The sequence below is a fragment of the Oncorhynchus gorbuscha genome, linkage group LG04 (genome assembly GCF_021184085.1).
Source record: "Oncorhynchus gorbuscha isolate QuinsamMale2020 ecotype Even-year linkage group LG04, OgorEven_v1.0, whole genome shotgun sequence".
In the NCBI taxonomy this organism is placed as follows: Eukaryota; Metazoa; Chordata; class Actinopteri; order Salmoniformes; family Salmonidae; genus Oncorhynchus; species Oncorhynchus gorbuscha.
In genome coordinates, this window is record NC_060176.1 from 24,290,348 (window position 1) to 24,316,438 (window position 26,091).

At 42.3% G+C, this 26,091-nt stretch overlaps 1 long non-coding RNA gene across 1 annotated transcript; it reads left to right on the forward strand.

Annotated features, from left to right (window-relative positions):
• Positions 1 to 327: 327 nt before the first annotated feature.
• On the forward strand, positions 328 to 25,739 carry LOC124033442. Its single transcript, XR_006838386.1, has 3 exons — positions 328 to 545; positions 1,906 to 1,962; positions 25,639 to 25,739. It is a non-coding gene; the product is annotated as an uncharacterized LOC124033442 (long non-coding RNA).
• Positions 25,740 to 26,091: the final 352 nt, after the last annotated feature.

Consider the following 26,091-nt stretch of genomic DNA (forward strand, 5'->3'; position numbering starts at 1 on the left):
ATCAACTCCTACAAAAATATGAAAAGAGAAGAAAGTATGGAAAAAGACAATGGAAAAAAGAGGGGGGGGGCTGATAATCAAGCAAAATAAATAGATGAGAGAGAGGTGCAGTATCTGTCACTGTCAAAGGAGCTGTCAATGAGGGACCACGTGGCTTTGAGACGGCATGCCGGTGTTTACGTATGCGACGACACGAAACACTCCCCCTATTTCTCCTCACGCCCACAAAGGGAGGTGCGGGGAAACTATTTGTATAAACCACGCCCCAACTTTGAATGAGCAACATGTACCTGAGGACTGAGCAGAACGAAAGCGTGGGTTGACGCTGTCCTTTTCCATTTAATTTAGAAACGGTGTTGTGTCCAGTAGTCGATTACAATTTCAGATAGAGTTGTGTCACGCGTTAAATGTAAAGTCAATGCATTTGCCACCTTTTATTATACGTACTGAACGGCAATAGTGCCATTTCCAGAACGGCAGAAGTTGAGAGAGGAAAGTGGAGTCATTATTGAGACAGCATAGCGAGCAGGAAGTTATTTGCCAAGGTAGTGCATGAACTTTAACATTTTTTAAAAGTATTCATCAAGTCCTTTGTACCCGTTATGTATGTATGTATGTATGTATGTATGTATGTATGTATGTATGTATGTATGTATGTATGTATGTATGTATGTATGTATGTATGTATGTATGTATGTATGTATGTATGTATGTATGTATGTATGTATGTATGTATGTATGTATGTATGTATCAAGACGGTACATACAGTCGGTTTATAAATTGTTGGCTGCACTGCAAGTGACAAATAAACACAGTCAGAGCCTATGTAGGCCCACAAACAGTATACCGGTAGACTGCTGACCAACACACAATTTCAATCTTGTTCAAACTAGATATAGTATGTAGATCTATAGATATACATACATCCACACTCTCCTACATATTTATTTGGACAGTGAAGCTAAAACGTTTAATTTGTCTCTACTTAAGCATCTTGGATTTGAGATCAAATGTGTCTATGAGGCAACAGTACAGAATGTCACCTTTTAATTGAGGGTGTTTTCATACATTTCTGTTTTACCGTTTACAAATTAAAACACTTTATGTATCTAGTATGCTCATTTGAAGGTGTCAAGTATTTGGACAAATTCACTTAATACTGTGTGTGTATTAAAGTAGTCAACAGTTTAATTGGGGGACTAGATACATAAAGTGCTTTAATTTCTAAAAGGTAAAACAGAAATGTATGAAAATACCCTAAAATAAAATATGGCATTCTGTACTGTCCCGTTTACATTTGACATGTTAGTCATTTAGCAGACGCTCTTATCCACAGCGACATACAGTTCGTGCACTCATCTTAACATAGCTAGGTGAGACAACCACACATCACAGTCATGGGAAGTCATTTTTTCCTAAATAAAGAAGTTATCAGCAAAGTTAGTGCTATAAGTAAGAAACAAGTGCTATTTATTTTTGTGGGGGGTCGAGGGGGGGAGGGGTGGACTGACTGAGACTTCTTATATAACATTCTCTTTGAAGAGGTGGCATTTATATGAAACATTTGAAACATCCAAAATGCTGAAGTTTGCAGCCAAATTAAAAGTTTTAGCTTCACTGTCCAATTAAATATGCAGGGAAGTGTATTTTGTTTTATCTACACATAGATGTGCAAACTATCTATTTATAAACCACTTTATAATTCAAATTAGCCTATATTCCTACGGACCGGTTTTTGTTCACTTACAATATGTTGTGGATGATTAAAAATATATAATTGAAATGGTCTAATTGTAGGCCCATAGGCCTTATGACGTGGAAGTACTGTCAACAAAAGTTGTTGTTGTATTTTCCACCTCATGCAAAGACAGTGAACTAAACTTGTGTTTGGTGTGTGAATACAGGTGACCTTGAAGCATTCATCAAAGACACCTGATGAAGCACTACCCATCGGATAAGAGGTTAGTAGTGATAGATTACACTGTGAAAATATTACCATTTGAAGATATTCTACTATACATTTACATGCTATGTTAGGATGGGAATATTAGGTCAAACTGATCATGGAAAACCAACCGATTTTAGATACAGTATTATTGTGACCGTGCCAATGATATCCCCTCAAAATATTCTGAGCATAATCTTTTGACACTTATTTACATAAACTGGCTTCAGTATCTCTCATAACTCAATGCATTTTTTACCATATAGTCTTTATCCATCTTCCACTATTCTGAATGGCAACTACAAGTGTCTACAACCTTCTTTTTTTTTCTTTTTTTTTTACTGCTATATTACATGTTGCCCGGAACTGTCAGAAGTAGGTTGAGGGTGGAGGTGGGTATGATACGCCCTAGAAAACACTGCCGTTTTCTCTGCTGGTATTTCATACTTCCCACAGCGAGAGGCTGTTCACAGCACTTGTTTTTGTTTGCTAATAACCAGGCTATTCCCTTCAGGGACACATTAGCTCTTGTAAACACGTTGCTACAGTGTGTATATACGCTTTGATGTCACTGACTTAGTATCTTCTCTTACACTTCAATATTTTATTAACTATATTCATAATTATGATATAAAGCAATGCTCATGAAGATATTTTCAATAAATGTAACGCCTCAGCTAGCCAACTGTTCAGCTTATATTTGGGCTATGGAAGTGGAATGCTCTGAGCCATGCATGGTTACTACTACTTGAACACAAGCTTTTTCTACAAGTTCCCTGTGTGCTATTTTCATCAAAGCCACGGCAGCTTATTGCAACTAAATTACAGTATAATAACACTTCATTGTTGCTAATTTGTTAATTTGGTTCATTATAATCAGTTTACTTCACTTCTCCCTCAAATAATGTAGTCAGACCTATGATAACATTTGAACATCAACATAATACAGAATGGCGTCAAAAATAATGTTTGTCAGGACACACGTCTTGATTTGATGAGGATGTTGCTGTACGTCTTGTGAAGGCTTATCTCACTGTAATACTGAGGAAACATTAAGGATCATGGCATGGTAAAATGAACCTTATGGTAGCGGTAATTGTTATTAATGATAATAACAACTGAGTTGATAAAGGAGATTAACGCAAAGTGATATGTCAGTGAAGGCTCAGTTTCATAATACAATAGTAGAATTGCAGTGCTGCAACTGTATTAGTTTGAGTGTATACGTCTATTGTATTACTCCCTATTAATGTGTTTTTCTAGAGTAAGACAATATGGATTAATATGGACTATATTCAGGAACAAATCTGATGTTTTGCATTTGGTACATCTAGTTCTGAATATCCTTATGGCCACGATTAAGCTCTCATGGTGGTGATCAACAGCTGTGAGCACTAGAAATCTGATCGAGTTCATCTAGTGCTCTTCCATTACGTGAAATCTCTGTTGAACAGACAGTGGAGCAGAGAAATTGAACATCACTCAGGTTTTGTTATGCTGTTTTAGTGTGCATCTGCCACCCCCTTGTGGCCTCTGACATTAACTGCAGGGTCAGTGAAGCTATGGCTTTCTACAAATTGTGACTATTTTGGCTATTCTTTGCTCCAGCTGCAGTATTCCGCCTCCATGGTGTTTGGACGACAATAGCTCTCAGAACTGCCGGTAGTGTGATTTGTGATTTGAAAGGTTGCTTTGATGTGTAACCTAACGAAGTGTTGAGTCAATGTCAGAACAAAAACCCTCCCACGACCCTTTGATTCTTATTTGCTGTCATTGCTCAAACAAACCAGCAGGGTTATCCATGGCATCATCCTTGTTAATAATAATACATTTCATTTGTCTTATTTTAACATCTGTAGTTGCCACAGTACCAGTCTTTGGCCTAGTGTTTTAAAAAGACAGATATGATCAAATCTCAAACTAGACTGTACAGTGCTGTGTATAATAAAGCATGAGGGAATTATAGGCTTATTTGAAAAGGGCAACACAAAGACCCTCTTGTTCCTCTAAGTCTTTAGGTTTTTGGAGGGAGTGTGTGTCGAACACAAGGGCCGCTTCCTGTCAATTCTGTTCCACATATTCCCGGCTCCTTTCCATTGTAATTCCTTTAATTAAAGTGATTTTATTCACAGGCACACAGCTGGCACCGGCTACTTTCCATTAGGCATCTGAGTGGCCGCCTCGTTGGTTGGAGGACCCACACTGGGGCTGCTTTAGGGAGCACAATACTATTTTCATCTCCCCTCTGAGTTTGTTGTCTGTTTTGAATTTATTAATCATTGATTTTAATGCGCGCCTCTTGACAGTGGCAGATACCCGCGCATGAATTAATTCCAGTGTCCCTGTTTAACCGAATGGCATTTAGAAACAATGTGAGGTCGGCTGGTGTTCCCTCTGACCTATAAATGAAGGCGTTGAATGCAAAATGTCAAAATGAGCTTTTATTTGTTCTTTACTATTTGTTCTTTTGTACTATTCATTTGATGGCGTAGATATAAATGAGGCCATTCCTGCTCCATTGAAGTATCTGTAAACACAGTTCGTTTTTTAAAATATTCAGCAGTATTTTGGTAGATCATAAAACACAACAATGTCTCTTTTGTTCAGCATCCTTCTTCAATACTCCTGCTTTGCATGCGGCTTCTTTCGGTCGCTGAATGGCATATTCTCAAAGGAATTGTCGGTCTTAAATTGAGAATAAAGGTGCTGTGCCGTCAACAATAGGTGGGCTATGTTTATCCTTTGAGGTCTTAAGTAAGTATGTTAAAAGATTGCCTTCAGTGAATTTCCGAGGAATAAAAAGAAAGATTAGATCTCACATTAGGCATATGGTGTTGGAATTTGAATTGGGTTAGGATTTGAATGTATTTATGTGAGTATTTGAAGAGAACTAAACTATTCATCCATTTAAATGAGTGACTGGTCTGTGTGGTTGAATAGATAAAAGCGTGCTCATAATCCTTATTGACAAGAGGGATGCGTAAAGGCAGCTATTCCTAAGTCCCAGCCGTGCCCTGCCCTGTGGATGGGCCTTATCCTTATTCAAGGAGGGTTTCTTAATGCTAAAGATTTCCTGACAGATTGCTTTCACCAGATTGATTAGCACATGTTGTTAGTAAGTGAACTGTGTCTGTGTGTGTGTGCCTGTGTGTGTGCACGAGCGCCTCTGAGAGAGGGGGGGGGGGGGCATGGAGTGCTTATCATTCTGAAAATTAAAAGAAGCAAACAACCACAGCCGTAACACGATGGCATTTAGCTGGCATCCTGCTGGGGTTTAGCACAACACTCTAACTGTGCTGACATCTGCAGAGGATAATGCAGAAAAGAGACTCAAGGCTCACCTCACTCAGACTCAAAGTGCAGTAACTACACAGTAGTATACAGTATGTTTGCATAATATTCTTTTTTCCTGTAGTCAAAGCAGCAGGATGATTGCCGAATGTAAAATTAGCAGGAAGCCTCCATCCCAGGTCGTCCAGTCCAGTTTTGTTTACATGCTGCTCTCTAGCCATTGTATGAAGTAATGGTGTGAAATTGCTTGTATGCAAATCCACTGTATAGCATGTTCAATTGGACCCTTGTGAGGAAACAATTAGGGCTTTGAAGAAGGTTCCCACTATTCCTGCTGCACCTATTAAGCCTAAAACAGGTTGGCCTTTCCCTTCTTCCCTCCCTCCCTCCTGCCTCCTTCCCTCCCCCTCTCCTCCCTCCTCTCTGAAGGGGGGATAACAGAGAGGAGAGGATCCATCGATCAGTGCCGATCGTTCAGCGCCCTGCCTGCACCCGGCCTCATTGTTTTTATCTTGTCTCTCAAGCAGGGCGAACCCTGTTGCCATGGCATCCCCCACACGTTGGAGATGGCACTTCAACCCTTTTGCTTAATGATCTCTTGGATGATAGCCTACTTGTCAGGCGTTCATGTTCTGTTGAAACGCGAGGGTTTCTGAACGTTCTATCGCAACGTTACTGTTTCCGAACAGGGGTCCATTCTCTGCTTTCGCAAATCAAAGTGGGCTTCTTTCCCTTTGAATTATTTCGAGTGCTATGATTTGTTTCCACTGGGTATGTTCTCAAAGACGGACCTTCGAAATGGAGAGAAACCAATTTGCATTCATTTACTGCCTTTTTTTTGTTTTGTTTTAAGGCATTACTTTAAACCGTCACTCTTTTGGCAGTTCAGTGCTGGGCGAGGGATTATTGCTCATATAAATAGCTGCCATTGATTTGACAGAAAAGAGACTCCTCTATGTCATTATGGAGGCAGAAAATCCTAATTTAGAAATGTGAACAAAAAAAAAAAGCGGAGCGTTCAATTCAATTCCATAATCCTCCATATTGCATGAAATCAGGGGTGTCGTGTTACAATACACCGTTTCAGTCAATGCTGGGATGGAGACAAAGGTGGCGCCTGCAGCCATCATAATGTACTGAGCAAGGAAATCTGTTCAGAAACGGTTTCATTTTATTATTCTATATCTGTCAACTCCCATGCAGTGTCTTTTCCAGTTCTATATGTATCTGGTGTGCCTGCATGTGTTATGTGCTTTAAACATTTCATAAGACGTGCAGTGCAATGGTTAGAGCCCCTGTTAATTAGTTGAATGTACCCCCCACCCTCTGCTCGGCAGTGGATGAAATAGTCGTGTCTAATCGTATATGACTTTGGGGACATGATACGTGCCGCAATGCCATCACGTTCCCTGTTATTTAAATATGGAATCAAGCGTCTCAGACATTATTGACCGGTGTTGATTGTGAATCCGGGAAGAGCTGTCTGGTGTAAACGCTAGTCAGTTCGATCACATCTGACCTATTATTCATGTGGTAAAAGAAGAGGGGGGCGAGGGGGGTGGAGAGGGGAAAGAAGTTTGAACATAATCGGGAGAAGGACGGAGTTGTTGCTTTAGTCGTGTTCCTCGTGTCTCATGGATCACTCATCAACAGTCTCCAAATATCACCATGGGAAGCGTGTGAATGATTTTTCAAGACTTGCGTTTTTGTGATCTTAGAATGGAGAGAAGACTGCTGGTTTTATTGGTTGAGGAACTTCCTTTTGGAACATTTAGCCAAGTGTTTCTTCCATTCGTTGTTTTCTTCTGTTAAAGGGCCTGTTGGGACAAAGCAAGCATCTGTGTCCGTCAGAAAGGAGCACAGTTGATATCAGAGACAGTGATCCTGCATGGCTAACACATAAAGTATAAGATTTGAGGGAATTAGAGAATGGGTATTTTAGCACGATGCAGGATGACTCTGATTCATAGCTCCATATGCTCCACCAAACACTAGCAGTGGGTGGCCATGTCTCTTTGTTTTATTGCTCTGTCTCAAAGGCAGGAGAAATATGTTACCAGTGTCTGTTCCAGAATGATTTCTCTCCCTTTATTAGTCTTTTGTTTAACCTGTTGTTACCCATAATGTGTTGTAGAAAAGTTGTATTTCTTGTGAGCTAGACCCCCCCCCACACACACACACACACCGTAAGAAATGGCTGAAGTAAACGAGGTTCATCGCGGTGTGGGCCAGCGGCCCACGTCTTCCGGCCTATGGTATTTACTTCTAGGTCAATGTCATCATTTGCCTTATTGTCTCCACAGACATATTTTGCTATCATTCCCAGGGTTTCAGTGGACTTACAGACTTGTAGATAATGTAGTCTCTCAATATTTGCGGTGGGTTTTCTCCGTAAATGAGAACACAGAACTCTCCTACTAGGCTAAGTTCAGTTCTGTCTGGAGTTGCTTGCAAATCTTTTATCTATAAGATTGTCTCCAAGACGCACAAGGCTGGCAAGCAAGACCAAGTAACGTCTATCTGGTGTATTCAATAGCTGGGAGTGACCTCTCAGACAGGGTTGAGAGTTGTTTGAATCACTCAGAAAGGATCATCTTCACTACTCCACACTTAAAGAACAAGATGGCAAATGAACGTTCTTTTTTTACATGCATAAAAGCATACTAGAGCCTACAGAATCAGCTTGATGTCTTTTCACTCTCATAATGCGATATGGGGAAGACTTCCTGCATGTCATAAGGTATTGCAAGGTAAAATTGAATTAAACTAAAGGGCTCTGAAGAATGGGACTGGGAAGTACTCACTTTCCCTCTATTTGACGATGAGGATTGCTGTAAATTGACACTGAAATGCTTCGTCTCGCACCCGCTCAAATGACCTCTCAAACGGATAACATGCATATTAACTGGCTCATCGCAAATTGTGTTGAAATGGGACAGAATGCAGTAAATGAGATATCCATCGTCTCCGTGATGAGCACTTCTCCTCATCAGTGTTGCTTTATTCCCCTGCTGCCGTTGATGGGTTATGACGTCGGCCAATTAGCTGACCTTGTTGCACTGTCCTCTCGGACTGGTCTACGTTGTGTTGTTTGACAAAACTATGGGTTTAATGTGGGTTTGCCAGCATTTTCTGTACTCAGGCACATTGTTTGAACCACATAGACCCTCATTCCTGTGAAATTATGTTGTAAGTAGGTACGTTTTCTAGAAGTATTTGAAATATATATATATATTTATTTAACAAGGCAAGTCAGTTGAGAAGAAATGATTTTTTATAAAGACCGCCTACCCCCTAAACCCGGATGACGCTGGGACAATTGTGCGCAGCCCTATGGGGACTCCCAATCACGGTCGGTTGTGATACAGCCTGGAATCGAACCAGGGTCTGTAGCCATGCCTCTAGCACTGAGATGCAGTGCCTTAGACCGCAGCTCCACTCAGTACTTAGTTAACATCCTTCCTTGGGTTTAGTGTAAGGGGGATACTTTCTCTTCCTCGAGTGGCAACTGTCTGGGATTATTTTTGTGCATCTGAAAAAAGAGATGCCTTGAATATACATGTTATTAATAATTAACTCCATACTTTATTTCCCTTTGAACGTTATTATGCAGAATGAATATTTCATATGGGTACAAGCCTTACATGACAACTGTACTAAGACAAAGGATAGTAATGGCACAAAGTTTGACAAGTCTGTGTCGGCTTGCTCTAAAATCATTGGCCTTCATCATACATTTAGCATTCAAGAGACGTCAATGGCGAATCTCTATTTTTGTTCGTTTTCCATTTATGCATTCTGTTTTTTGTTTTCCGACTTTCATGCAAACATATAAATGTCCTTAGATTCTGAAATCGAGCCTTTCCAGTGCTCGACTGCTCGTTCCTACATTTGGAGTTGGATAGCAGTTTGTGGCCTGTTTAGATCCCATCTCTTTTTATTTCTGCTTTGACTGTGTCTAAACCGAGTCAACCTGCAGGGGGAAGTAACAGGCCAGATAACTCAGTCCTCCTGTCCGTCAAGGTTGCAGGATCCCTGTCTGGTGTGCGTTTGTCCAATGACATCACTGTCCCCCTCACACTCTGTTTCTCTTTGGTCTGTGTCTCTTTCTCCCACTTTCTCTTGTCTCCCAATATGCCGCAGAGAGATACAATTATCCACTTCATTTGAGTCGCCGTGGTAATGGTTCGCCCACCCCTCTCGGGGAAATAGGTAGCAGTAATTGTAAATTGTGTAATGAATGTGGAATCGCGATCGTGCCGGGCGACGCCATTATAACCGACCCGCTCATGACCCCCGCCCCAACAACAAGTGAGACCCCCGGCCTTTAGTGTTCATGAGCCACAGCGGAAATATTTAGGCTCCGAGGCAATTAATCCTAAGTGATGTGCTTTTCTACCTCTTTCATTTCTTTCCCTCCATTTACTTCTCTTTATTTCCTCGATTCTGTCCTTTCTGACACCTTTTAGGGTGTCATTATGACAGTATATAACACTGTCCTACTGTTTGAGGATGTTCTTCTTCCTCCTGGCCCTGCAGCAGCTGTTCTTTGCCCAGAGGGTAGGAGTGAAAGACTAGATATCCTGCTCCTCCAGCGATGACACCTTTTGCACCTGTGCGGAGACAGGTGAGTGAGCTCAGTGACGCGCCCCAATTATCAGAAGTGACATTGTGTCAGTGAATTATCTTGGTTAAGAAGTCTGGAGTGCTGGGGAGCAGCGGGAGGCCACAGAACCCGAGGCACTATTAATCTGAGAGTGTTGCCGTTGGAAACCCTTCTCCTTGTGTGTGTGATGAGCCGCTTATCATGGATTCCTGCTGTTTCCGAGTGGGGAAGCGGTGGGTTTGCTTTAAAATGCTTTGTATTAATTAACCCCCCCAACCCCCCACCCCCACTAGCTCCCTGTTGTACACCGTGTCACTTTACTTTGTTGTTCTTGAATCATGGCTCTTTAGTCCTGTAATGTTCCAGTTCAGCAGTTTTAGTTCTTACCGACTTTTGACTTTGTTATGGCTGCCCCATGGGCACTCCTTATACATCCACAATGTTACAAGGGCCAAAAGGCTGGTGATTTTAAGGTGTAAATGTCCCTCTTACTCCATGAAGGTAGATGGTGTTAGATCCAGGGGTTTGGCCATAGCCATGAGAGGAAAACAGGAGGTCAGAGGAGCAGGAGGCACTCATAGAGGGAGACTGTTAGTGAGGGCCTACACCTCTATTTGATATATAGCACGTCATAAGTCCTTCACTTAACTAAGTTAAGAATCCGGCCTTCAAAGATGGGGGTTATTGAGAGAGACTTTGACTGTGTCATTAGCAGAGACTTAGGGGGCAGATCACTGAGGCAGTCTGAGATGGGGAGGGTATAGGAGACTAGAAAGTAGGCGTCTGCTGTCCAGCTGAGCCTTGTCTACTCCCCTTCAGCCTCCAGCGCACCCCCTCATTGTCATACAGTAACTCCCAAGAGGCTTTGCGTCTTCAGTGTCTCTCTGCTGTAGGGGAGAAGTAGAAAGCCTGTCTATCACACTCACTGTCATACTCTCACACTTTCCCACGGGGCTACATTACTGATAATGTCTCATATGGCGGAGAGGACTTGTCAGTGTCCCTCCTATCAGAACGATTCCTGCTTTGTCCAGCAGGGGGTGGTGTTGCAACTGGTTTACCAAGCACCTGTGGGATAGAGAGTTGAAATGCCAATACAGTGTAGAGAAGGGGGAAAGAAGGCACACACAAAAACACATCAGACATTTGGTATTAACGGAGTGAAGAAAGATTATTGTTGTTCAAACTTGTGATGTCAAGGTCATTAGTGAGTCAAACGATGAGATTTCATTGTGTTGCCATTGTAACTGGGTGGCAGGTAGCCTAGAGGTTAGAGTGTTGGGCCATTAACCGAAAGGTTGCTGGTTGAATCCCTGAGCTGACAAGGTAAAAATCTGCAGTTCTACCCCCTGAACAAGGCAGTTAACCCACTGTTCCCCGGTAGGTTGTCATTGTAAATTTAAAAAATGTTCTTAACTGACTTGCCTAGTTAAATAAAGGATAAAAAAATGTAAGACCTGATTAGACGTTCATCTCAATTCTCTGAACATACTGTATGTGTTTGATCAGGGGGTAAGGCATCATCGACATAAATAATTGTGGTCTCAAAACACTGCCATTCCTTTCAGTCTATTGTTGTGTAATGAATATGTATTTTAGCATGTGTGTATTAAATTACCCATCCTTAAAAATATTATATAGGCTAATCCAGATTTGTTCAACCAAAAGACCCACCCCCCATTGATCTGAGTTTAAAAAATGCCCTTAAAAATGCTATTCCACCAGATTTAAACTCAGTCAGGCACATTATCAGGCTGGGCTCAGTGAAGCAAAAACATTCCATAACCTCAACCTTCTCCCTGACCCCTCCCTGCTTTTAACAACTGCCGACATAGTTTTGCACTGTTATGTGATCATGCTTGGATGAAATCTGTCAAACAGCTCCCTGAGTTATTAGGCTGTCTGCATCTGACCTTTCCGCAATCAAAGATATATGACTTAAGGGCTCAGATTTGCCATGGCAACGGGTCCAATTTGCCGCTGTGAGAAAAGGTCTAATTGTTGCAGAAATTTAATGATCTAGCGCGACATCAGGGGCTGTGAGATTTTATGAACTGTTTACGCTATAATTTTATTTTGTTAATGCATTCCAGTTTAACCCTTTCCCTGCTGGATGCCTGAAGGGAGGAGAGGGGGCTCTCTGCTGCTGCTGCTGTCTGTGTGAGCAATCTGCCTCAACCTGTTTGCATGTCTGGCGCCTTTAAAAAAAAGGGCACTTCTGTCTTTAAGAAAAACCAGCAACATTATCGCCTCAGCGATGTAGACATCAGTAATATATTCTACAAGGTCAAAGACAACTGAGATTAAAATGTCTAATCAGTTAATTTGTTTTATTGAGAAGGACTGGTGTGTGATTGGACAGAGCGGGAGAGAGAGAGGGGGATAGAGATGGAGGGGGCGTTTGGAGCTGCTTAGATTTGCACATTGGTATTTTGACTGTGTGTGATGCTGGAAAATATGGCTGTGGCATTCTGTTATAGAATGTTGATGAACCTCAGACACCCTGTGTTATTTTCCCCTCCTCCCTCCCTTGCCCTTCGTCTCTCTTCCGCTCACCATTCATTTTCAATCTTTGGCACATTCATACAAGACTGGTTTTATGATTTGCCTAAATAGACTTATATTTTATATCTCATTAAATATTCAAAATAAATTCAGCATATTTGAGATGTTCATACATATTCAGACTTGGTAACATGGATCAGAATATTTTTGATTGAGCCCATACAGCGAAGACATTTTGAATTTTCTTTCTGTGTGCAGATAATTCCATTCAGAGGAATGAGTTGAATCACAATTGATCTCATTGTTTTCTTTTTTTCTCTCACAATCAAATGTGAAATAACATATTTTGCATGGCCAGGCTGTTATAGGTTTATACAGTATGCACATATTTGATAACTGTTTGATTCACTTGAAAATGAAATCACTCTCAAGTTTTGGTTCATGCACACGTCACATCCTCATATACATCAATCAGAATTTTCCAAATATAGTCAGGCGGTCCTAAAAACGTATTATGTTCTCTCCTAATCCATATCTGTCTTTGAACAAAAGAGAAGGGTTTTGTCCCCCTTTCCTGCCTGAGAATATATTCAATCATGTGTGTGTGTGTTGGGTAAACGAGTCTCTCTGAATGTGACCCCCATTAGGTCCAGGGAAAGTAGAGCCGTCCAGCTCTGTTTGTTTTGCGTTAAGTTGCTGGAGTAGTGGCCAGGCCTTGATTTATTAGCGCCGTGTGCCAAATGACCATGATGAAGTGCATTTCCATTTTAAAAGACTATACAGCTCTATCTGGAAAAGGTAAGAAGCCGAAAACAACTCAGCCAGAGGAGAAGAGGGGAGGGGACGCAACCAAAGCTAGAGCAGAGGAGACCCAGACTGACATAGATGAGTTGTGAAATAGGCCAGGTGTAGAGACTAGGGAGAGAAGAGAGAGAGAGAGAGAGAGAGAGGGGGACTGTGTTTGTAGAAGGGACATTGATGTTTAATATTTAATCCTGGGTGCAGTTCTTAACATACAGTATGTAAGATGGCAGATTTAAGGGGGGAAACATTTGGAGCACTCAAGGCCAAACTTTGCAATCACGCGAGGGTTTTATGAGGGAAATGTTTTTTTTTTTTGCTAGTGTACACGAGCAATACAACATCCCTTTGACGTTGTCATGTCGCCATATTTCTCAGCCAACGAGTTCAGACATCATGTTACACGAGTCATTTGGTAACAAAGTAGAACATTGTCGCTGACCCAAGGTTCCTATAATGTTTGACATTGAAAGTAGACCCACCGAAAATGCACCTGCCTGCATCTGCAGTGTGTGCAACAAACAGGCTTTACATCCAGAAAAGTGATGAAGTGATTGTTGAATGAAAATACACCCCCGTCTTTCGGACAAATGTGTGGCACTAATTACTTGTCTCACCTAAATCTCCCTGCGCCAGATGTTGCTAAAATACAGTGAGACGGAGACAAATTGCACAATGTTGTTTTAGCCCTCACAGAAATGTAGACGTTTAAATCGTATTTTCCTTGACCCTGTTAAGGAGTTGTTCAATGTGAATGTGAAGTGCGCCGGCAGAAACGAATTGTAAAGATATGGTAGGTATTGCGTAATCTTGCCCTCTAAAGCATGTCCCTAAGAAGGATTACGTTAGGATCTTTTCCTCTTTTAATTCAGATTTCTATTTCAGTTACAGTATGTTGACTTCACCCCCACCTCCCTCTGTATCCTTCTGCTCCCTCCTCTCTACTGGTCTTGGCTCGCAGATGTTAAAAAATAAAAACGTTCTTGATGACTTGTACAAAGTGGTGAAGAATTTCGAAGCCAGAGTCGGATTCGCAGAAGACCTTGAAAAACTTTCAGGTGTAAGTTACAGTAACTCAATAATAACCCTTTCATAAGAAACCCCAGCCCCACCTCCGTCTGACTGCCTGCTATAGCAACCGATAGAGCAATCAACTCTATCCCCTTTCTCTGCTTCTCTCCGTCTCTCTATTGCCTGACTGTCCATATTTGAATTATAAGTGAAGGGGAAATTATGCGCGGGCACCATGAGCACCTTGCCTCTCCCTTTCGTTAAAAGACAGGATAATGAGACGGAATATCTATTTGCACAGCGTAATGTGTGTGTTCCAGCCAGCACTAAGAGACTCAAACGTCTTCTAGTAGACATTCTCCTCCAGCAGGATAGTCTGAACAGGAGAGAAAAGACTGGATTTGCATTACAGTGCTCAAAGGAGAGCTGTGCAGGTATATCAGCCTTAATGTACTGTATCTATCTTCAGCCTGTTATATCAGTCTTTTACAAACACATTTGTAGCCTTCCCTCAGTGCTGTCTAGTTATTTCTCAGATAAAGGTAGACACCAGGGAGTGTTGGTATACGGATAATAGGTGCACTGTGATTGGTCCGTCGGCCTGCCAGTCTTAATCAGGGCTAACTGGAATGGAACAGAGGTAAATATGTCCATTAGTGGCCGCAGAGGGAGGGATTAACCAGCGAACGGCCTCTTAAATGCAAATTGTCCTATTCGGAATGCCGTACACAGTGTCCTGTGTGATATCAGTCATGAGCGTTCATTCTAATTATTTGGGCAAATGTACTAATTAGCTAGCAGGTGCCGCCCTTATCATCCTCCCCAACATCTTTTGTATTCAAAATAGGTTCCGCAGCATGGGAATTTTTCAGGCCATCAGCAAATATTTACCAGTTCCATCTCATTACTTTTTGAGCACCGGTTTGTGGTTAAAAACTGGCCGTGAATATCTTATGGCCCTGCACATGTGCTCTAAACTTTGCCTTGACCTTTTCCCACTGGCTGGGTCTACTAGCATGGTGCTGTGTGTTCTTTTGTAGATACACACTGTGTTCCTGACGCTGTCTGACTGCTCGACTCTGGAGTTAACACTTAAGCAAACTGAGGATTAGGCATAGAGAAACCCACCCACCTCTCCCCGATTACTAGTCAGTTAATGTCCCCATCACTGGGCCTGGGTTTGATCTATCCATTAACAGACATCCCGTATATTTCAGCTTTAGTACAATCAGGGGAAATGCTGACCGTTTTCATTTCTTTAGCTCAGTGATTAGCAAATTGGGACTTGTCAATACAATAGTAATGAATGATTCAGATAAACATGAATTGGGGCCCTAATCTTTTTTTCCCCCTGTGATAGTTTGATATTGCTGGTCTGCATTTTTGCTTGAAAAGAAAGTGATGAATCAATAATTAATTTGAAGCCAGCACATTGATAGAAGCAATGTGATGTAAACATTCCCTATAAATCTGTGCTTTATTACCAGTGCAATTGAAAGATGCGCTACAGAGGCTCATGTGTCACGTTAAGTATGTTGTGAACATTCTGCATGGTTGGAAAAAATCTCAATGTCTCAATGTGTCTTGTTTTGCTGCTGAGAGAGTCATTGTGCTTATTAGTTGCATTTGGAACTTGAAAGTTCATCTCTTCAATTGACAAATCTCAAGAAGGGTGGCCTGCACACTTAACTTTTGAAGAGTCTTTGTTGCAGAGACCGTGTTGCTCCTCTGGCGTTGTTCCTCAGTAGAGCCACATCATCACGACTGGTGGATATGCGGATGGATTGATCTACAGCAGGGGCTTGACCATTTGCCTTGAGATGATCCTGAATCTAGCAGTTTACCAGTCAGCAGTAAAATGTTACTATACACAGAGACTAAGTCAACTTTAACTAGGATGATCTTTGTTGCAGTCATTACATTTCGTCCTGTTTGGCCCTGTATCACAATGGCTTCTGTTCAATGGCTACTCATTCATCCTCCAGTCAGACTAGAAGGACTGATTACATTTCAGCAGACATTGATAGGAAACTCTAATTCACTTTTGACATTTTACCCAATATCTAGATAAAGCAGATCGACAGGGCTGCCTGCGTCAATGCTTCACCGGCAGTGTCTGAAGCCTAAGTGATAAAACAAAAAGTTTTAGCCCAAAATATCCAGCTTCATCATCTCCTCCGACGTATTGAGGCATATGTGTTGTGTTTAAAGACAATGCTGTGAATTTAAAGACAATGCTGTGTATGTGCCAGAGCTTTGATGATGAAGCCAAGTCCTCTCTCCCAGGCAGTATTTACCCGAAGCTCTTCCTACAGCATTGTTGAAGCCTACTGCCGTACATTTTTATAGCCACATTGTTGCACTGAATGACTTTTTATGTTCATTTACTTTCGACTATGTGGTGTTTGCTCTGTGCTTTCACCTGGAAATGTCTAGGCTATTATTTTTAGCCATTCAGAGTGCAGACATGACTGTAAAGACACAACATCCTCTTCCTCCGACGAAGAGAAAGATCATGGTGACCGCATGGATGTCTAACTGCATGGCCCCCTGTCTCACCCAGGGTCTGCCAGGACGTGTGTGTTTGTGTGTTTTGAGGTGTTGTCTGAAGTCTCAGTGTAACCGTGATAGAGACCCAGAGGAGGAGGAGGAGAAAGGCAGTTGTGTTCTAGCCATCTGCTTGCCTCACACAGTGAAGCAGAAGAAGGTGAGGTCTGTCCACATCCCCTCTGGCCCCACATCAGAAAGCCTCCGTTGGCCCTGCCGCGTCCAGCCCGACCCGAGCTGCTCTGCTTGATTTAATGAGTAGAGCTGGGGTGCCAATGGCCAGAGACGGCAGAGAGTCCCTCACACGCCCAGCCTATTCAGCGCTTCCATCACACCCATCCAAACCCAGCCAACCTTACAAGGATGTGTGGAAAGTCACATGACCCCGGAAAAGTCGCAGCTGAAAATTGAAAATGGAAAAGAGTATATACCCTTGTGGTTTTCTCACCTTTTTGGATTTTCACATATTTGTAGAATTTGTAACTGTTTATAGGGGGGATGCAAATAGCGGGAGTGTGAAAGCCTGCCTCGTCTCTCGCCCAGCCAGCAAGTGTGGCAGTGTTTTAATGATGCATCTGCTCATGTCAAATGATTCTGGACACATGGCAAACTCTGGGCTGCCGGGCTCTTTGATGTCATTGAACACACACATGCACACAGGCACACACTCATATGCAGCTATGTACCGGGCACTGGTTCACTTGGGCCCCCTCTGATGCTGTGGTGGCTGGTTTTAATGTCCCTGCCTAATGATCTGGCACGCCTCGAAAGGTAAATGATAATTTGCTTTAAGTGGAGCCTTTAGGCGGAAAAGCCTTGTAGGGTTTAACTCTTTTTCAAAACGACAGTGTTTACGACAAGCAACCGACAGATTTTTTATTTCAAATGGGATTTTTGGTGTGAAAATGCGTCACATCGCAACACCACACTGCTGACTGTCATTTGAACAGACCGATGGTCTGTATGACGATTCTGTGAGATCCTCCATGAAGGCCGCTAGGCTGTGATTGAACAGGCTTCAGTTGGAGCCTTACTGGTGGACACAGCAGTAAGAATTACAGAGAAGAAATGACTAATTCTGGGAATGATGCGAGAGGATACTGTGAAAGCACATTCTTCAGAGACTGCGTGGACATGCAGCCTAGTGTCGTCTTTGTAGAGGAAATCTGGGCGATTTCAAATGAGTTCTCATCACTGAAAAGGACTCATTATCACTTTTGTATACTCTCTCCATTTCATTCTTTATCAGGCCTTTGTAAGCATAAAAAGTGCTCAAACAGTTTGTGCCTAGTTCTTTCTACTTGCAAATCATTTTAAATTCAGCACACGTGATGATGAGTGAAGGACTTCATAATGGATGTATTATAAACACTTTAATGGCCGTGTTCTTTCTCTGGCATTAGGCCCATAATCAATATGCAATGCCCAAATCCCCCTGCCCCTACCTGTCCATTCCCTATCCCCTTTTCATTACATCATCTCCTCTCTTTAGTCAAGAAGTGTTTAACTAATACACTTTCTCTCCAAACTGTGCCAGATGCTAATGCAAGTGTATATTTGAACTTGAGTCTCCAAAGAGCTGTACTCGTGCTCTCAAAGTCGCTACCTCACTTTCTAAGCTGAACAGGTGTCAAATGAGTGAGTAGTTTGTCTGTCACCAGTCAAAACCCTGGACTGTGCTGAACCTCCTGTCCGAGGTTCAGTATCAGAAGTAAAAGCAGTACCATTAATAAAAGCAGTACCAGTAGTAAAAACAGTCAAATCAGTACCAGTAGTAAAATCAGTATCAGAAGTAAAAACAGTACCATTAATAAAAGCAGTACCAGTAGTAAAAACAGTCAAATCAGTACCATTAATAAAAACAGTACCAGTAGTAAAATCACTACCAGTAGTAAAAGCAGTACCATTAATAAAAGCAGTACCAGTAGTAAAAACAGTCAAATCAGTACCATTTATAAAAGCAGTACCAGTAGTAAAATCACTACCAGTAGTAAAAGCAGTACCATTAATAAAAGCAGTACCAGCAGTAAAAGCAGTACCAGCAGTAAAGGCAGAACCAGTCAGTAGTACCAGAGCAGTACCAGTGCAGTACTATCAGTATCAGCAGTAAAAGCAGTACTAGTAGTAAAAGCAGTGCTAGCAGTAAAATCAGTACCAGCAGTAAAAGCAGTCAAATCAGTACCAGTAGTAAAATCAGTATCAGATGTAAAAGCAGTATCAGCAGTAAAATCAGTATCAGAAGTAAAAGCAATACCAGCAGTAAAATCAGTATCAGAAGTAAAAGCAATACCAGCAGTAAAATCAGTACCAGTAGTAAAATCAGTACCAGTAGTAAAATCAGTACCAGCAGTAAACGCAGTATCAGAAGTAAAATCAGTACCAGCAGTAAAATCAGTATCAGATGTAAAAGCAATACCAGTCAGTAGTACTAGAGCAGTACCAGCAGTCAAATCAGTACCAGCAGTAAAAGCAGTCAAATCAGTACCAGTAGTAAAATCAGTATCAGATGTAAAAGCAGTATCAGCAGTAAAATCAGTATCAGAAGTAAAAGCAATACCAGCAGTAAAATCAGTATCAGAAGTAAAAGCAATACCAGCAGTAAAATCAGTACCAGTAGTAAAATCAGTACCAGTAGTAAAATCAGTACCAGCAGTAAAAGCAGTATCAGAAGTAAAATCAGTACCAGCAGTAAAATCAGTATCAGATGTAAAAGCAATACCAGTCAGTAGTACTAGAGCAGTACCAGCAGTCAAATCAGTACCAGTAGTAAAATCAGTAAAAGCAGTACCAGCAGTAAAATCAGTATCAGATGTAAAAGCAGTACCAGCAGTAAAATCAGTATCAGAAGTAAAAGCAGTCAAATCAGTACCAGTAGTAAAATCAGTATCAGAAGTAAAAGCAGTCAAATCAGTACCAGCAGTAAAAGCAGTCAAATCAGTACCAGTAGTAAAATCAGTATCAGATGTAAAAGCAGTACCAGCAGTAAAATCAGTATCAGAAGAAAAAGCAATACCAGTCAGTAGTACTAGAGCAGTACCAGTGCAGTACTATAAGTACCAGCAGTACAATAAGTACCATCAGTAAAATAAGTATCAGTAGTAAAATAAGTACTAGTAGTAAAAGCAGTACTAGTAGTAAAAGCAGTACCATTAATGAAAGCAGTACTAGTAGTAAAAGCAGTACCATTAATAAAAGCTGCAACAGTAGTAAAAGCAGTACCAGCAGTAAAATCAGTATCAGTAGTAAAAACAGCACCAGTCAGTAGTACCAGAGCAGTACCAGTGCAGTACTACCAGTACCAGCAGTACAAGTAGTAAAAGCAGTACCAGTAGTAAAAGCAATACCAGTAGTAAAAGCAATACCAGTAGTAAAAACAGTACCATTAATAAAAGCAGTACCAGTACCATTAATAAAAGCAATACCAGTAGTAAAAGCAATACCAGTAGTAAAAGCAATACCAGTAGTAAAAGCAGTACCAGCAGTAAAAGCAGTACCATTAATAAAAGCAGTACCAGTACCATTAATAAAAGCAATACCAGTAGTAAAAGCAATACCAGTAGTAAAAGCAATACCAGTAGTAAAAGCAGTACCAGCAGTAAAAGCAGTACCATTAATAAAAGCAGTACCAGTACCATTAATAAAAGCAATACCAGTAGTAAAAGCAATACCAGTAGTAAAAGCAATACCAGTAGTAAAAGCAGTACCAGCAGTAAAAGCAGTACCATTAATAAAAGCAGTACCAGTACCATTAATAAAAGCAGTACCATTAGTAAAAGCAGTACCATTAGTAAAAGCAGTGCCATTAATAAAAGCAGTACCAGTACCATTAGTAAAAGCAATACCATTAGTAAAAGCAGTACCATTAATAAAAACAGTACCAGTAGCATTAGTAAAAGCAGTACCATTAGTAAAAGCAGTACCATTAATAAAAGCAGTACCAGTACCATTAGTAAAAGCAGTACCATTAATAAAAGCAGTACCAGTACCATTAGTAAAAGCAGTACCATTAGTAAAAGCAGTACCATTAATAAAAGCAGTACCAGTACCATTAGTAAAAGCAGTACCATTAGTAAAAGCAGTACCAGTACCATTAGTAAAAGCAGTACCATTAGTAAAAGCAGTACCAGTACCATTAATAAAAGCAGTACCATTAGTAAAAGCAGTACCAGTACCATTAATAAAAGCAGTACCAGTACCATTAGTAAAAACAGGACCATTAGTAAAAGCAGTACCAGTACCATTAGTAAAAGCAGTACCATTAATAAAAGCAGAACCAGTAGTAAAAGCAGTAACATTAATAAAAGAAGTAACATTAATAAAAGCAGTACCAGTACCATTAGTAAAAGCAGTACCAGTACCATTAGTAAAAGCAGTACCATTAGTAAAAGCAGTACCATTAATAAAAGCAGTACCATTAATAAAAGCAGTACCAGTACCATTAATTAAAGCAGTAAAAGTAGCATCAGTAGCATCAGGAGTTTCATCATTCTTCTCCTACACCACCACGTCACAGAGGAGTGAGATAAAACGAGTCAGAGTGTCGGGGACGACTGAGAGCGGATCCCCAGGGCCCAGTAATTGGTAGGGTGGAGGGGAGTTGAGGACTCCTTTTGTCCTGTGGTAAAAGGAGATGAGAGCCAAGGTGCTGCCCTGGCCCCCGTGGCGACGGCCTGTTGCAGGCTGATCAGAGAGGGGTGCTGCGGCGTGGCATGGCCTGGGCGCCCTCTCCCCTCACTCTGTCCCCTCAGAGGGCTGGGGAGCAGACAGATGCTCTGATAACTGCCATCCCTCCCTTCTCTCTACTGGTTTTGGAGGCCAAACCCTTCCCTAGTGTGTGAGACAGACACACTGAGGCACATACACACTAACTTTGCCTCAGTACCTATTTCTACCACTTGCCTCATACAGACATGGGCAAACAGAGGTAGATGATTGTATTTCTTTTCCCAGGATGGAGCACTATAAGGAGTCTTGACTAAATGATTTTAGTCTTTTCCCCATTGTCTTTATCTTTTTATTTCTCTTAAAGTTGGTGAAAAAATGCTTTTAACAATTGATGGTGTAAAGTGATGGAGGAAATGCGATTCCCAGGCAATAGGCATGTATTGTCTGGGTAGCTGGGGGGAAAGATAATTGTGATATCTTTGGTTGTTGATTCCTGCATGATAGGGAGAGGGAAGCCCTAGGGGTGAAGCCTCAGGAAATGTCTGGATTGCTCTTAAGAGGCCTCTCCCTCCTGCAGTAATGGAGTTGTAGAACACAGAAAACTGCATTGTTTGCTGCACTAAGTACTCTTCACATTCAGTTTACTTTAGTGGATTGGTTCTGCAGTAGAGACAGAGATTGAGAGGCGATTGGATGAAGACCCACAGCCATTTTCTCATGGCCACGGTAGAAAGCAGCTCTTTGTCATTTAACCTTTGAAAAAAAACCTGCACCCCCCCACTTCAATTCTGTATATATTTAGTACCAATTTCCTCCAGTACAGTACGATAGTCCATGAACGGGAAAACATTACATTCGTCTCAAACCTTACTTCGCCCGATTGCAAGTCCATTTATTTATGTGCATTTGAAATGATTTGAAATGTACAAACAATGTTTGCCTTGGAATTAATGAGAAAACATTTAAGTCGTGGTTACATGGGCTAAAATGGTAATGTGGTAACACTCTTCACGGCCTCCACCCAAGCTAATTTATTTAAAGACATTGAGTAACTCAAATTACGTAGGACCCTTCTTTGATATGCTATTTTCCTTTCTTCGTCGGCCATCTTTGATTCCTCGGGTGATCCGCCTCTCTTGCACACAGCTGCTTTCTTGCTTGTTGTTTTTGGCACCGCATTCAAACTCGCCCGCCCGCTCTCAGCTTTCTGTGGTGTACTCAAAAGACATGGAACATCAAAAAGCTTTGAGGCGCTGGCGACATTAACATCGCCGAACTCTTTCTGAGAGGGGCTGCAAGCACAGACCCTTGGCTCTTTGTGTGTAAATGTGTGAGAGTAGCTGAGTGCCCTCTGTCTCCAATACAAAGACCCCAAGGTTACCAGGGAGTCACTGATCCTGTTCCAGGAGCTGCATTCCTCTCGGTTACATCTCATTCCATGCCATGCCATTCCTCGCCTGCATGCCTGAAACAGGTGCTGTTTTTCTGACCTTGGCTGTTTGTGGAGATTATATATTTACCAGCTCCTCTGGATAAGCACTGTCTTGTCTCTCTCTCTCTTCCACTACAAAGCACCATTATTCAGTCTCTCTCTGTTCCTCTCCTCTACTGGATTACACTGTGGATGGATGAGCCAGAGGCTGTGAACAGCTTTGACTAACACACACCCATAGTTTTTGGTGTGTGCGTGTTTATACCATTGCAGGGTCAGTAGGTTCCAATCACTGGGCTTTGATGGGGTGAACTTGCAGAGGGTTTGAATAGATTCAACTTCTGCGAAAGTTCAGCGTGATATGAATATGTTCAGTCGACTGTTGACAGAGACATTTGGTGTTAAGTATCATTGGCTAGGCAGAGTACGAGTATGATGGAATTTAAAATTCTAGTTTATCTAAGTCAAGTAAAGGTAGTTACATATGGAACATTTATAAGTTGTTACTAGATGTTATTAAATGTGGCCGGCTAGCTAATATTAGCTATGTATGTCTTACCTGTGAGAGTGGTGTGGTTAGCTTTGTGCTGTTGTGGTACAGACCCTGTAGCGTGATAATAAGGCTGGCAAATGGGCGAGGAGGAGGGGGGCAGTTTGGAGGTTAGATGGGATAGTGTGTGGGGGGCTACACGGTTACCACGGAAATGGATGTGTTGGCCTCATCAGCAGGCTCCCAGCTGGTGAGGGCTCGGAAGCGCGTCTTGGCAAGCGTTTGGTCAGGGGGGAGTTTGCATCTGTGCTGCCTTGGCTCTCAGCTGGAGGGGGGTAGGAGATGTTCACCCCCCCGCATCTCCAACACCCCTTCTCGTCAGGTCTTAAAGGGGACCCACCCACTGTCAAGGCAAAGCCTCATCACACAGCACACTGGGAAACTGCCTCCGAGTTGCTCTCTTCCCCTTCCCTCAGTCCCCCTTCTCCTCCTCTTTTCACCCCATTCTCTCCCTCTCACACCATTATTTACTCGCCTGCTCACCCTCATTTATCCACTGTCTTTCTCTCTCCTCTTTCTCCTCTATCAGTTTCATTTCCCTTCTGTCTCCTTCGTCTTCCTCTCCCTGCACCACCCTCTTTTCTGTTTTTCTACTCTCTGTTTTTCTACTCTCTGTTTTTCTACTCTCTCTCTCTCACTTTCTTTCTCCCCCCTCAGAGTAGCCGATTATATCAGTCCTGTACCGCCCACCCTGTAGAGACTTGCTTGTCCTACAGATGCTTCCTCTGTAGTGTCTTTATTTGATTTATTTCTCATTTTCTTCACAGGATATTTGTTAAAGTGTGAGATTTGAACAGTTTTGCAGGATGCCCTTTTCCACTAAATGTGCTAGGGATTCAAGTTCCTTCTCATTCCAGGGAAAGCTTTTAAACAGACTATTTAGCCTGTCTAAACCACAATGGTGTGGATGGGTGACATATCAAAGGAGAGGGTGAAACTCAAGCACTCAGGAAATGAGCTGGAACATGATTTGGTGACCTCTGAATTCTCTACCTCGCTCCAATGGTGTGTGTGTGTGTGTGTGTGTGTGTGTGTGTGTGTGTGTGTGTGTGTGTGTGTGTGTGTGTGTGTGTGTGTGTGTGTGTGTGTGTGTGTGTGTGTGTGTGTGTGTGTGTGTGTGTGTGTGTGTGTAGTTGGGGGAATTGTGGGTATGTGTAGGATTTGATGTTCTGGGTCGTGGAGTTACCACCATGTGGCTACTGTACAGGGAGAGGAGTCTGCAGCACAGGGCAGGCATTGACCAGGGAGGAATGGCCTTGGTGACATCATCGGTGACATAGGAGGTAGTCTGTCCTGGCTTTGCCTCCATGCACCTGCCCATCCTCTGAAGGGCGAACGTTCTATCCCTGAAATCACTCGCATGCTCCAGATCTAAAATCATTTTTTGCGTTCTTTGTGTTTTCATCTGTCCGGTTCTGTTTCAAGCCTTAACTTGAGCTTAATGAGAGACAGACGGCCATAAAGTGATTTTTTTTTTAAACGCCCTCGAGTCCCGCTGATAACCGCCATCGGAAAGAGTGAACGCATGGGGAAAGTGACTGGACCGGGACCAAAAGCCACGATACGCTCTGTCCATCTGTATCAGGCCTTAGTCTGTAAAATGACATGTGTAACGCCCTCATCGTATCTGCCTGGGTGAAGCATGGTTATTATGAAGGCAGGCGGTGCGATGTGGTGGTGCCGCTACACCGTCAGGGACAAGGCCAGCTTTTGTTCACTTTCTGGTCCCATGCATCTGCTTGTACTAGACAAGACCTCAACTGTGTCGTCATGTTTTGGCTTCGACATCCCTTTCAGATCCAGTTAGGCTGGGGGGGGGGGGGGGGGGGGGGGATGGTGACATATGGAACACGCCAGAGATCACTTGCTTTGTCTAATTGTGTGGTGCATTTGTCCCATAGGCCTATATGATCAGAAAATGGCTATGTTGTCCTTTACATTTCCTATTGTCCATGTCCTTTATGACGTGTGGTCACACCAGGGTGGCACATTATGGGAAGGTGGACCTTGTTGGCATGAGAGCTACACAGGGTAGTGCTTCAGAGAAGATGGTGTCCGATACTGCTGGAGTAAAGGAACCAAGGAGAAGTGTTATCACTGACTAACACTCTCACACTCTCTCTCCCTCTCCCTCTCTCTCTCACACACTCTCCCTCTCCCTCTCCCTCTCTCTCTCTCTCTCTCTCTCTCTCTCTCTCTCTCTCTCTCTCTCTCTCTCTCTCTCTCTCTCTCTCTCTCTCTCTCTCTCTCTCTCTCTCTCTCTCTATACTATTTTTTTTTACAGTATATCCCTCCCATTGTCTCTCTGTTGGATGTAAGACAGTGGCTGTGTGAGATTCTGAAGTACACCCAGCCCACACATCTGTCTGTCCCCTATCTCTCAGTGGTGAGTGGACTGGGACTGGGACAGCCGTCCTGGTGCTTTCTTCATGTTCAATAGCCATCACGCCATCTCCTGTAGCAAGAGATAAAGACAGACTCACTCACACAAAACACACACACATACAGTACCAGTCAAAGTTTGGACACACCTATTCATTCCAGGGTTTTTCTTTATCTTTACTATTTTCTACATTGTAGAATAATAGTGAAGACATCAAAACTATGAAATAACACATGCGGAATCATGTAGTGATTCTTCAAAGAAATCACCCTTTGCCTTGATGATAGTTTTGCGCACTCTTGGAATTCTATCAACCAGCTTCATGAGGTAGTCACACACCTGGAATGCATTTCA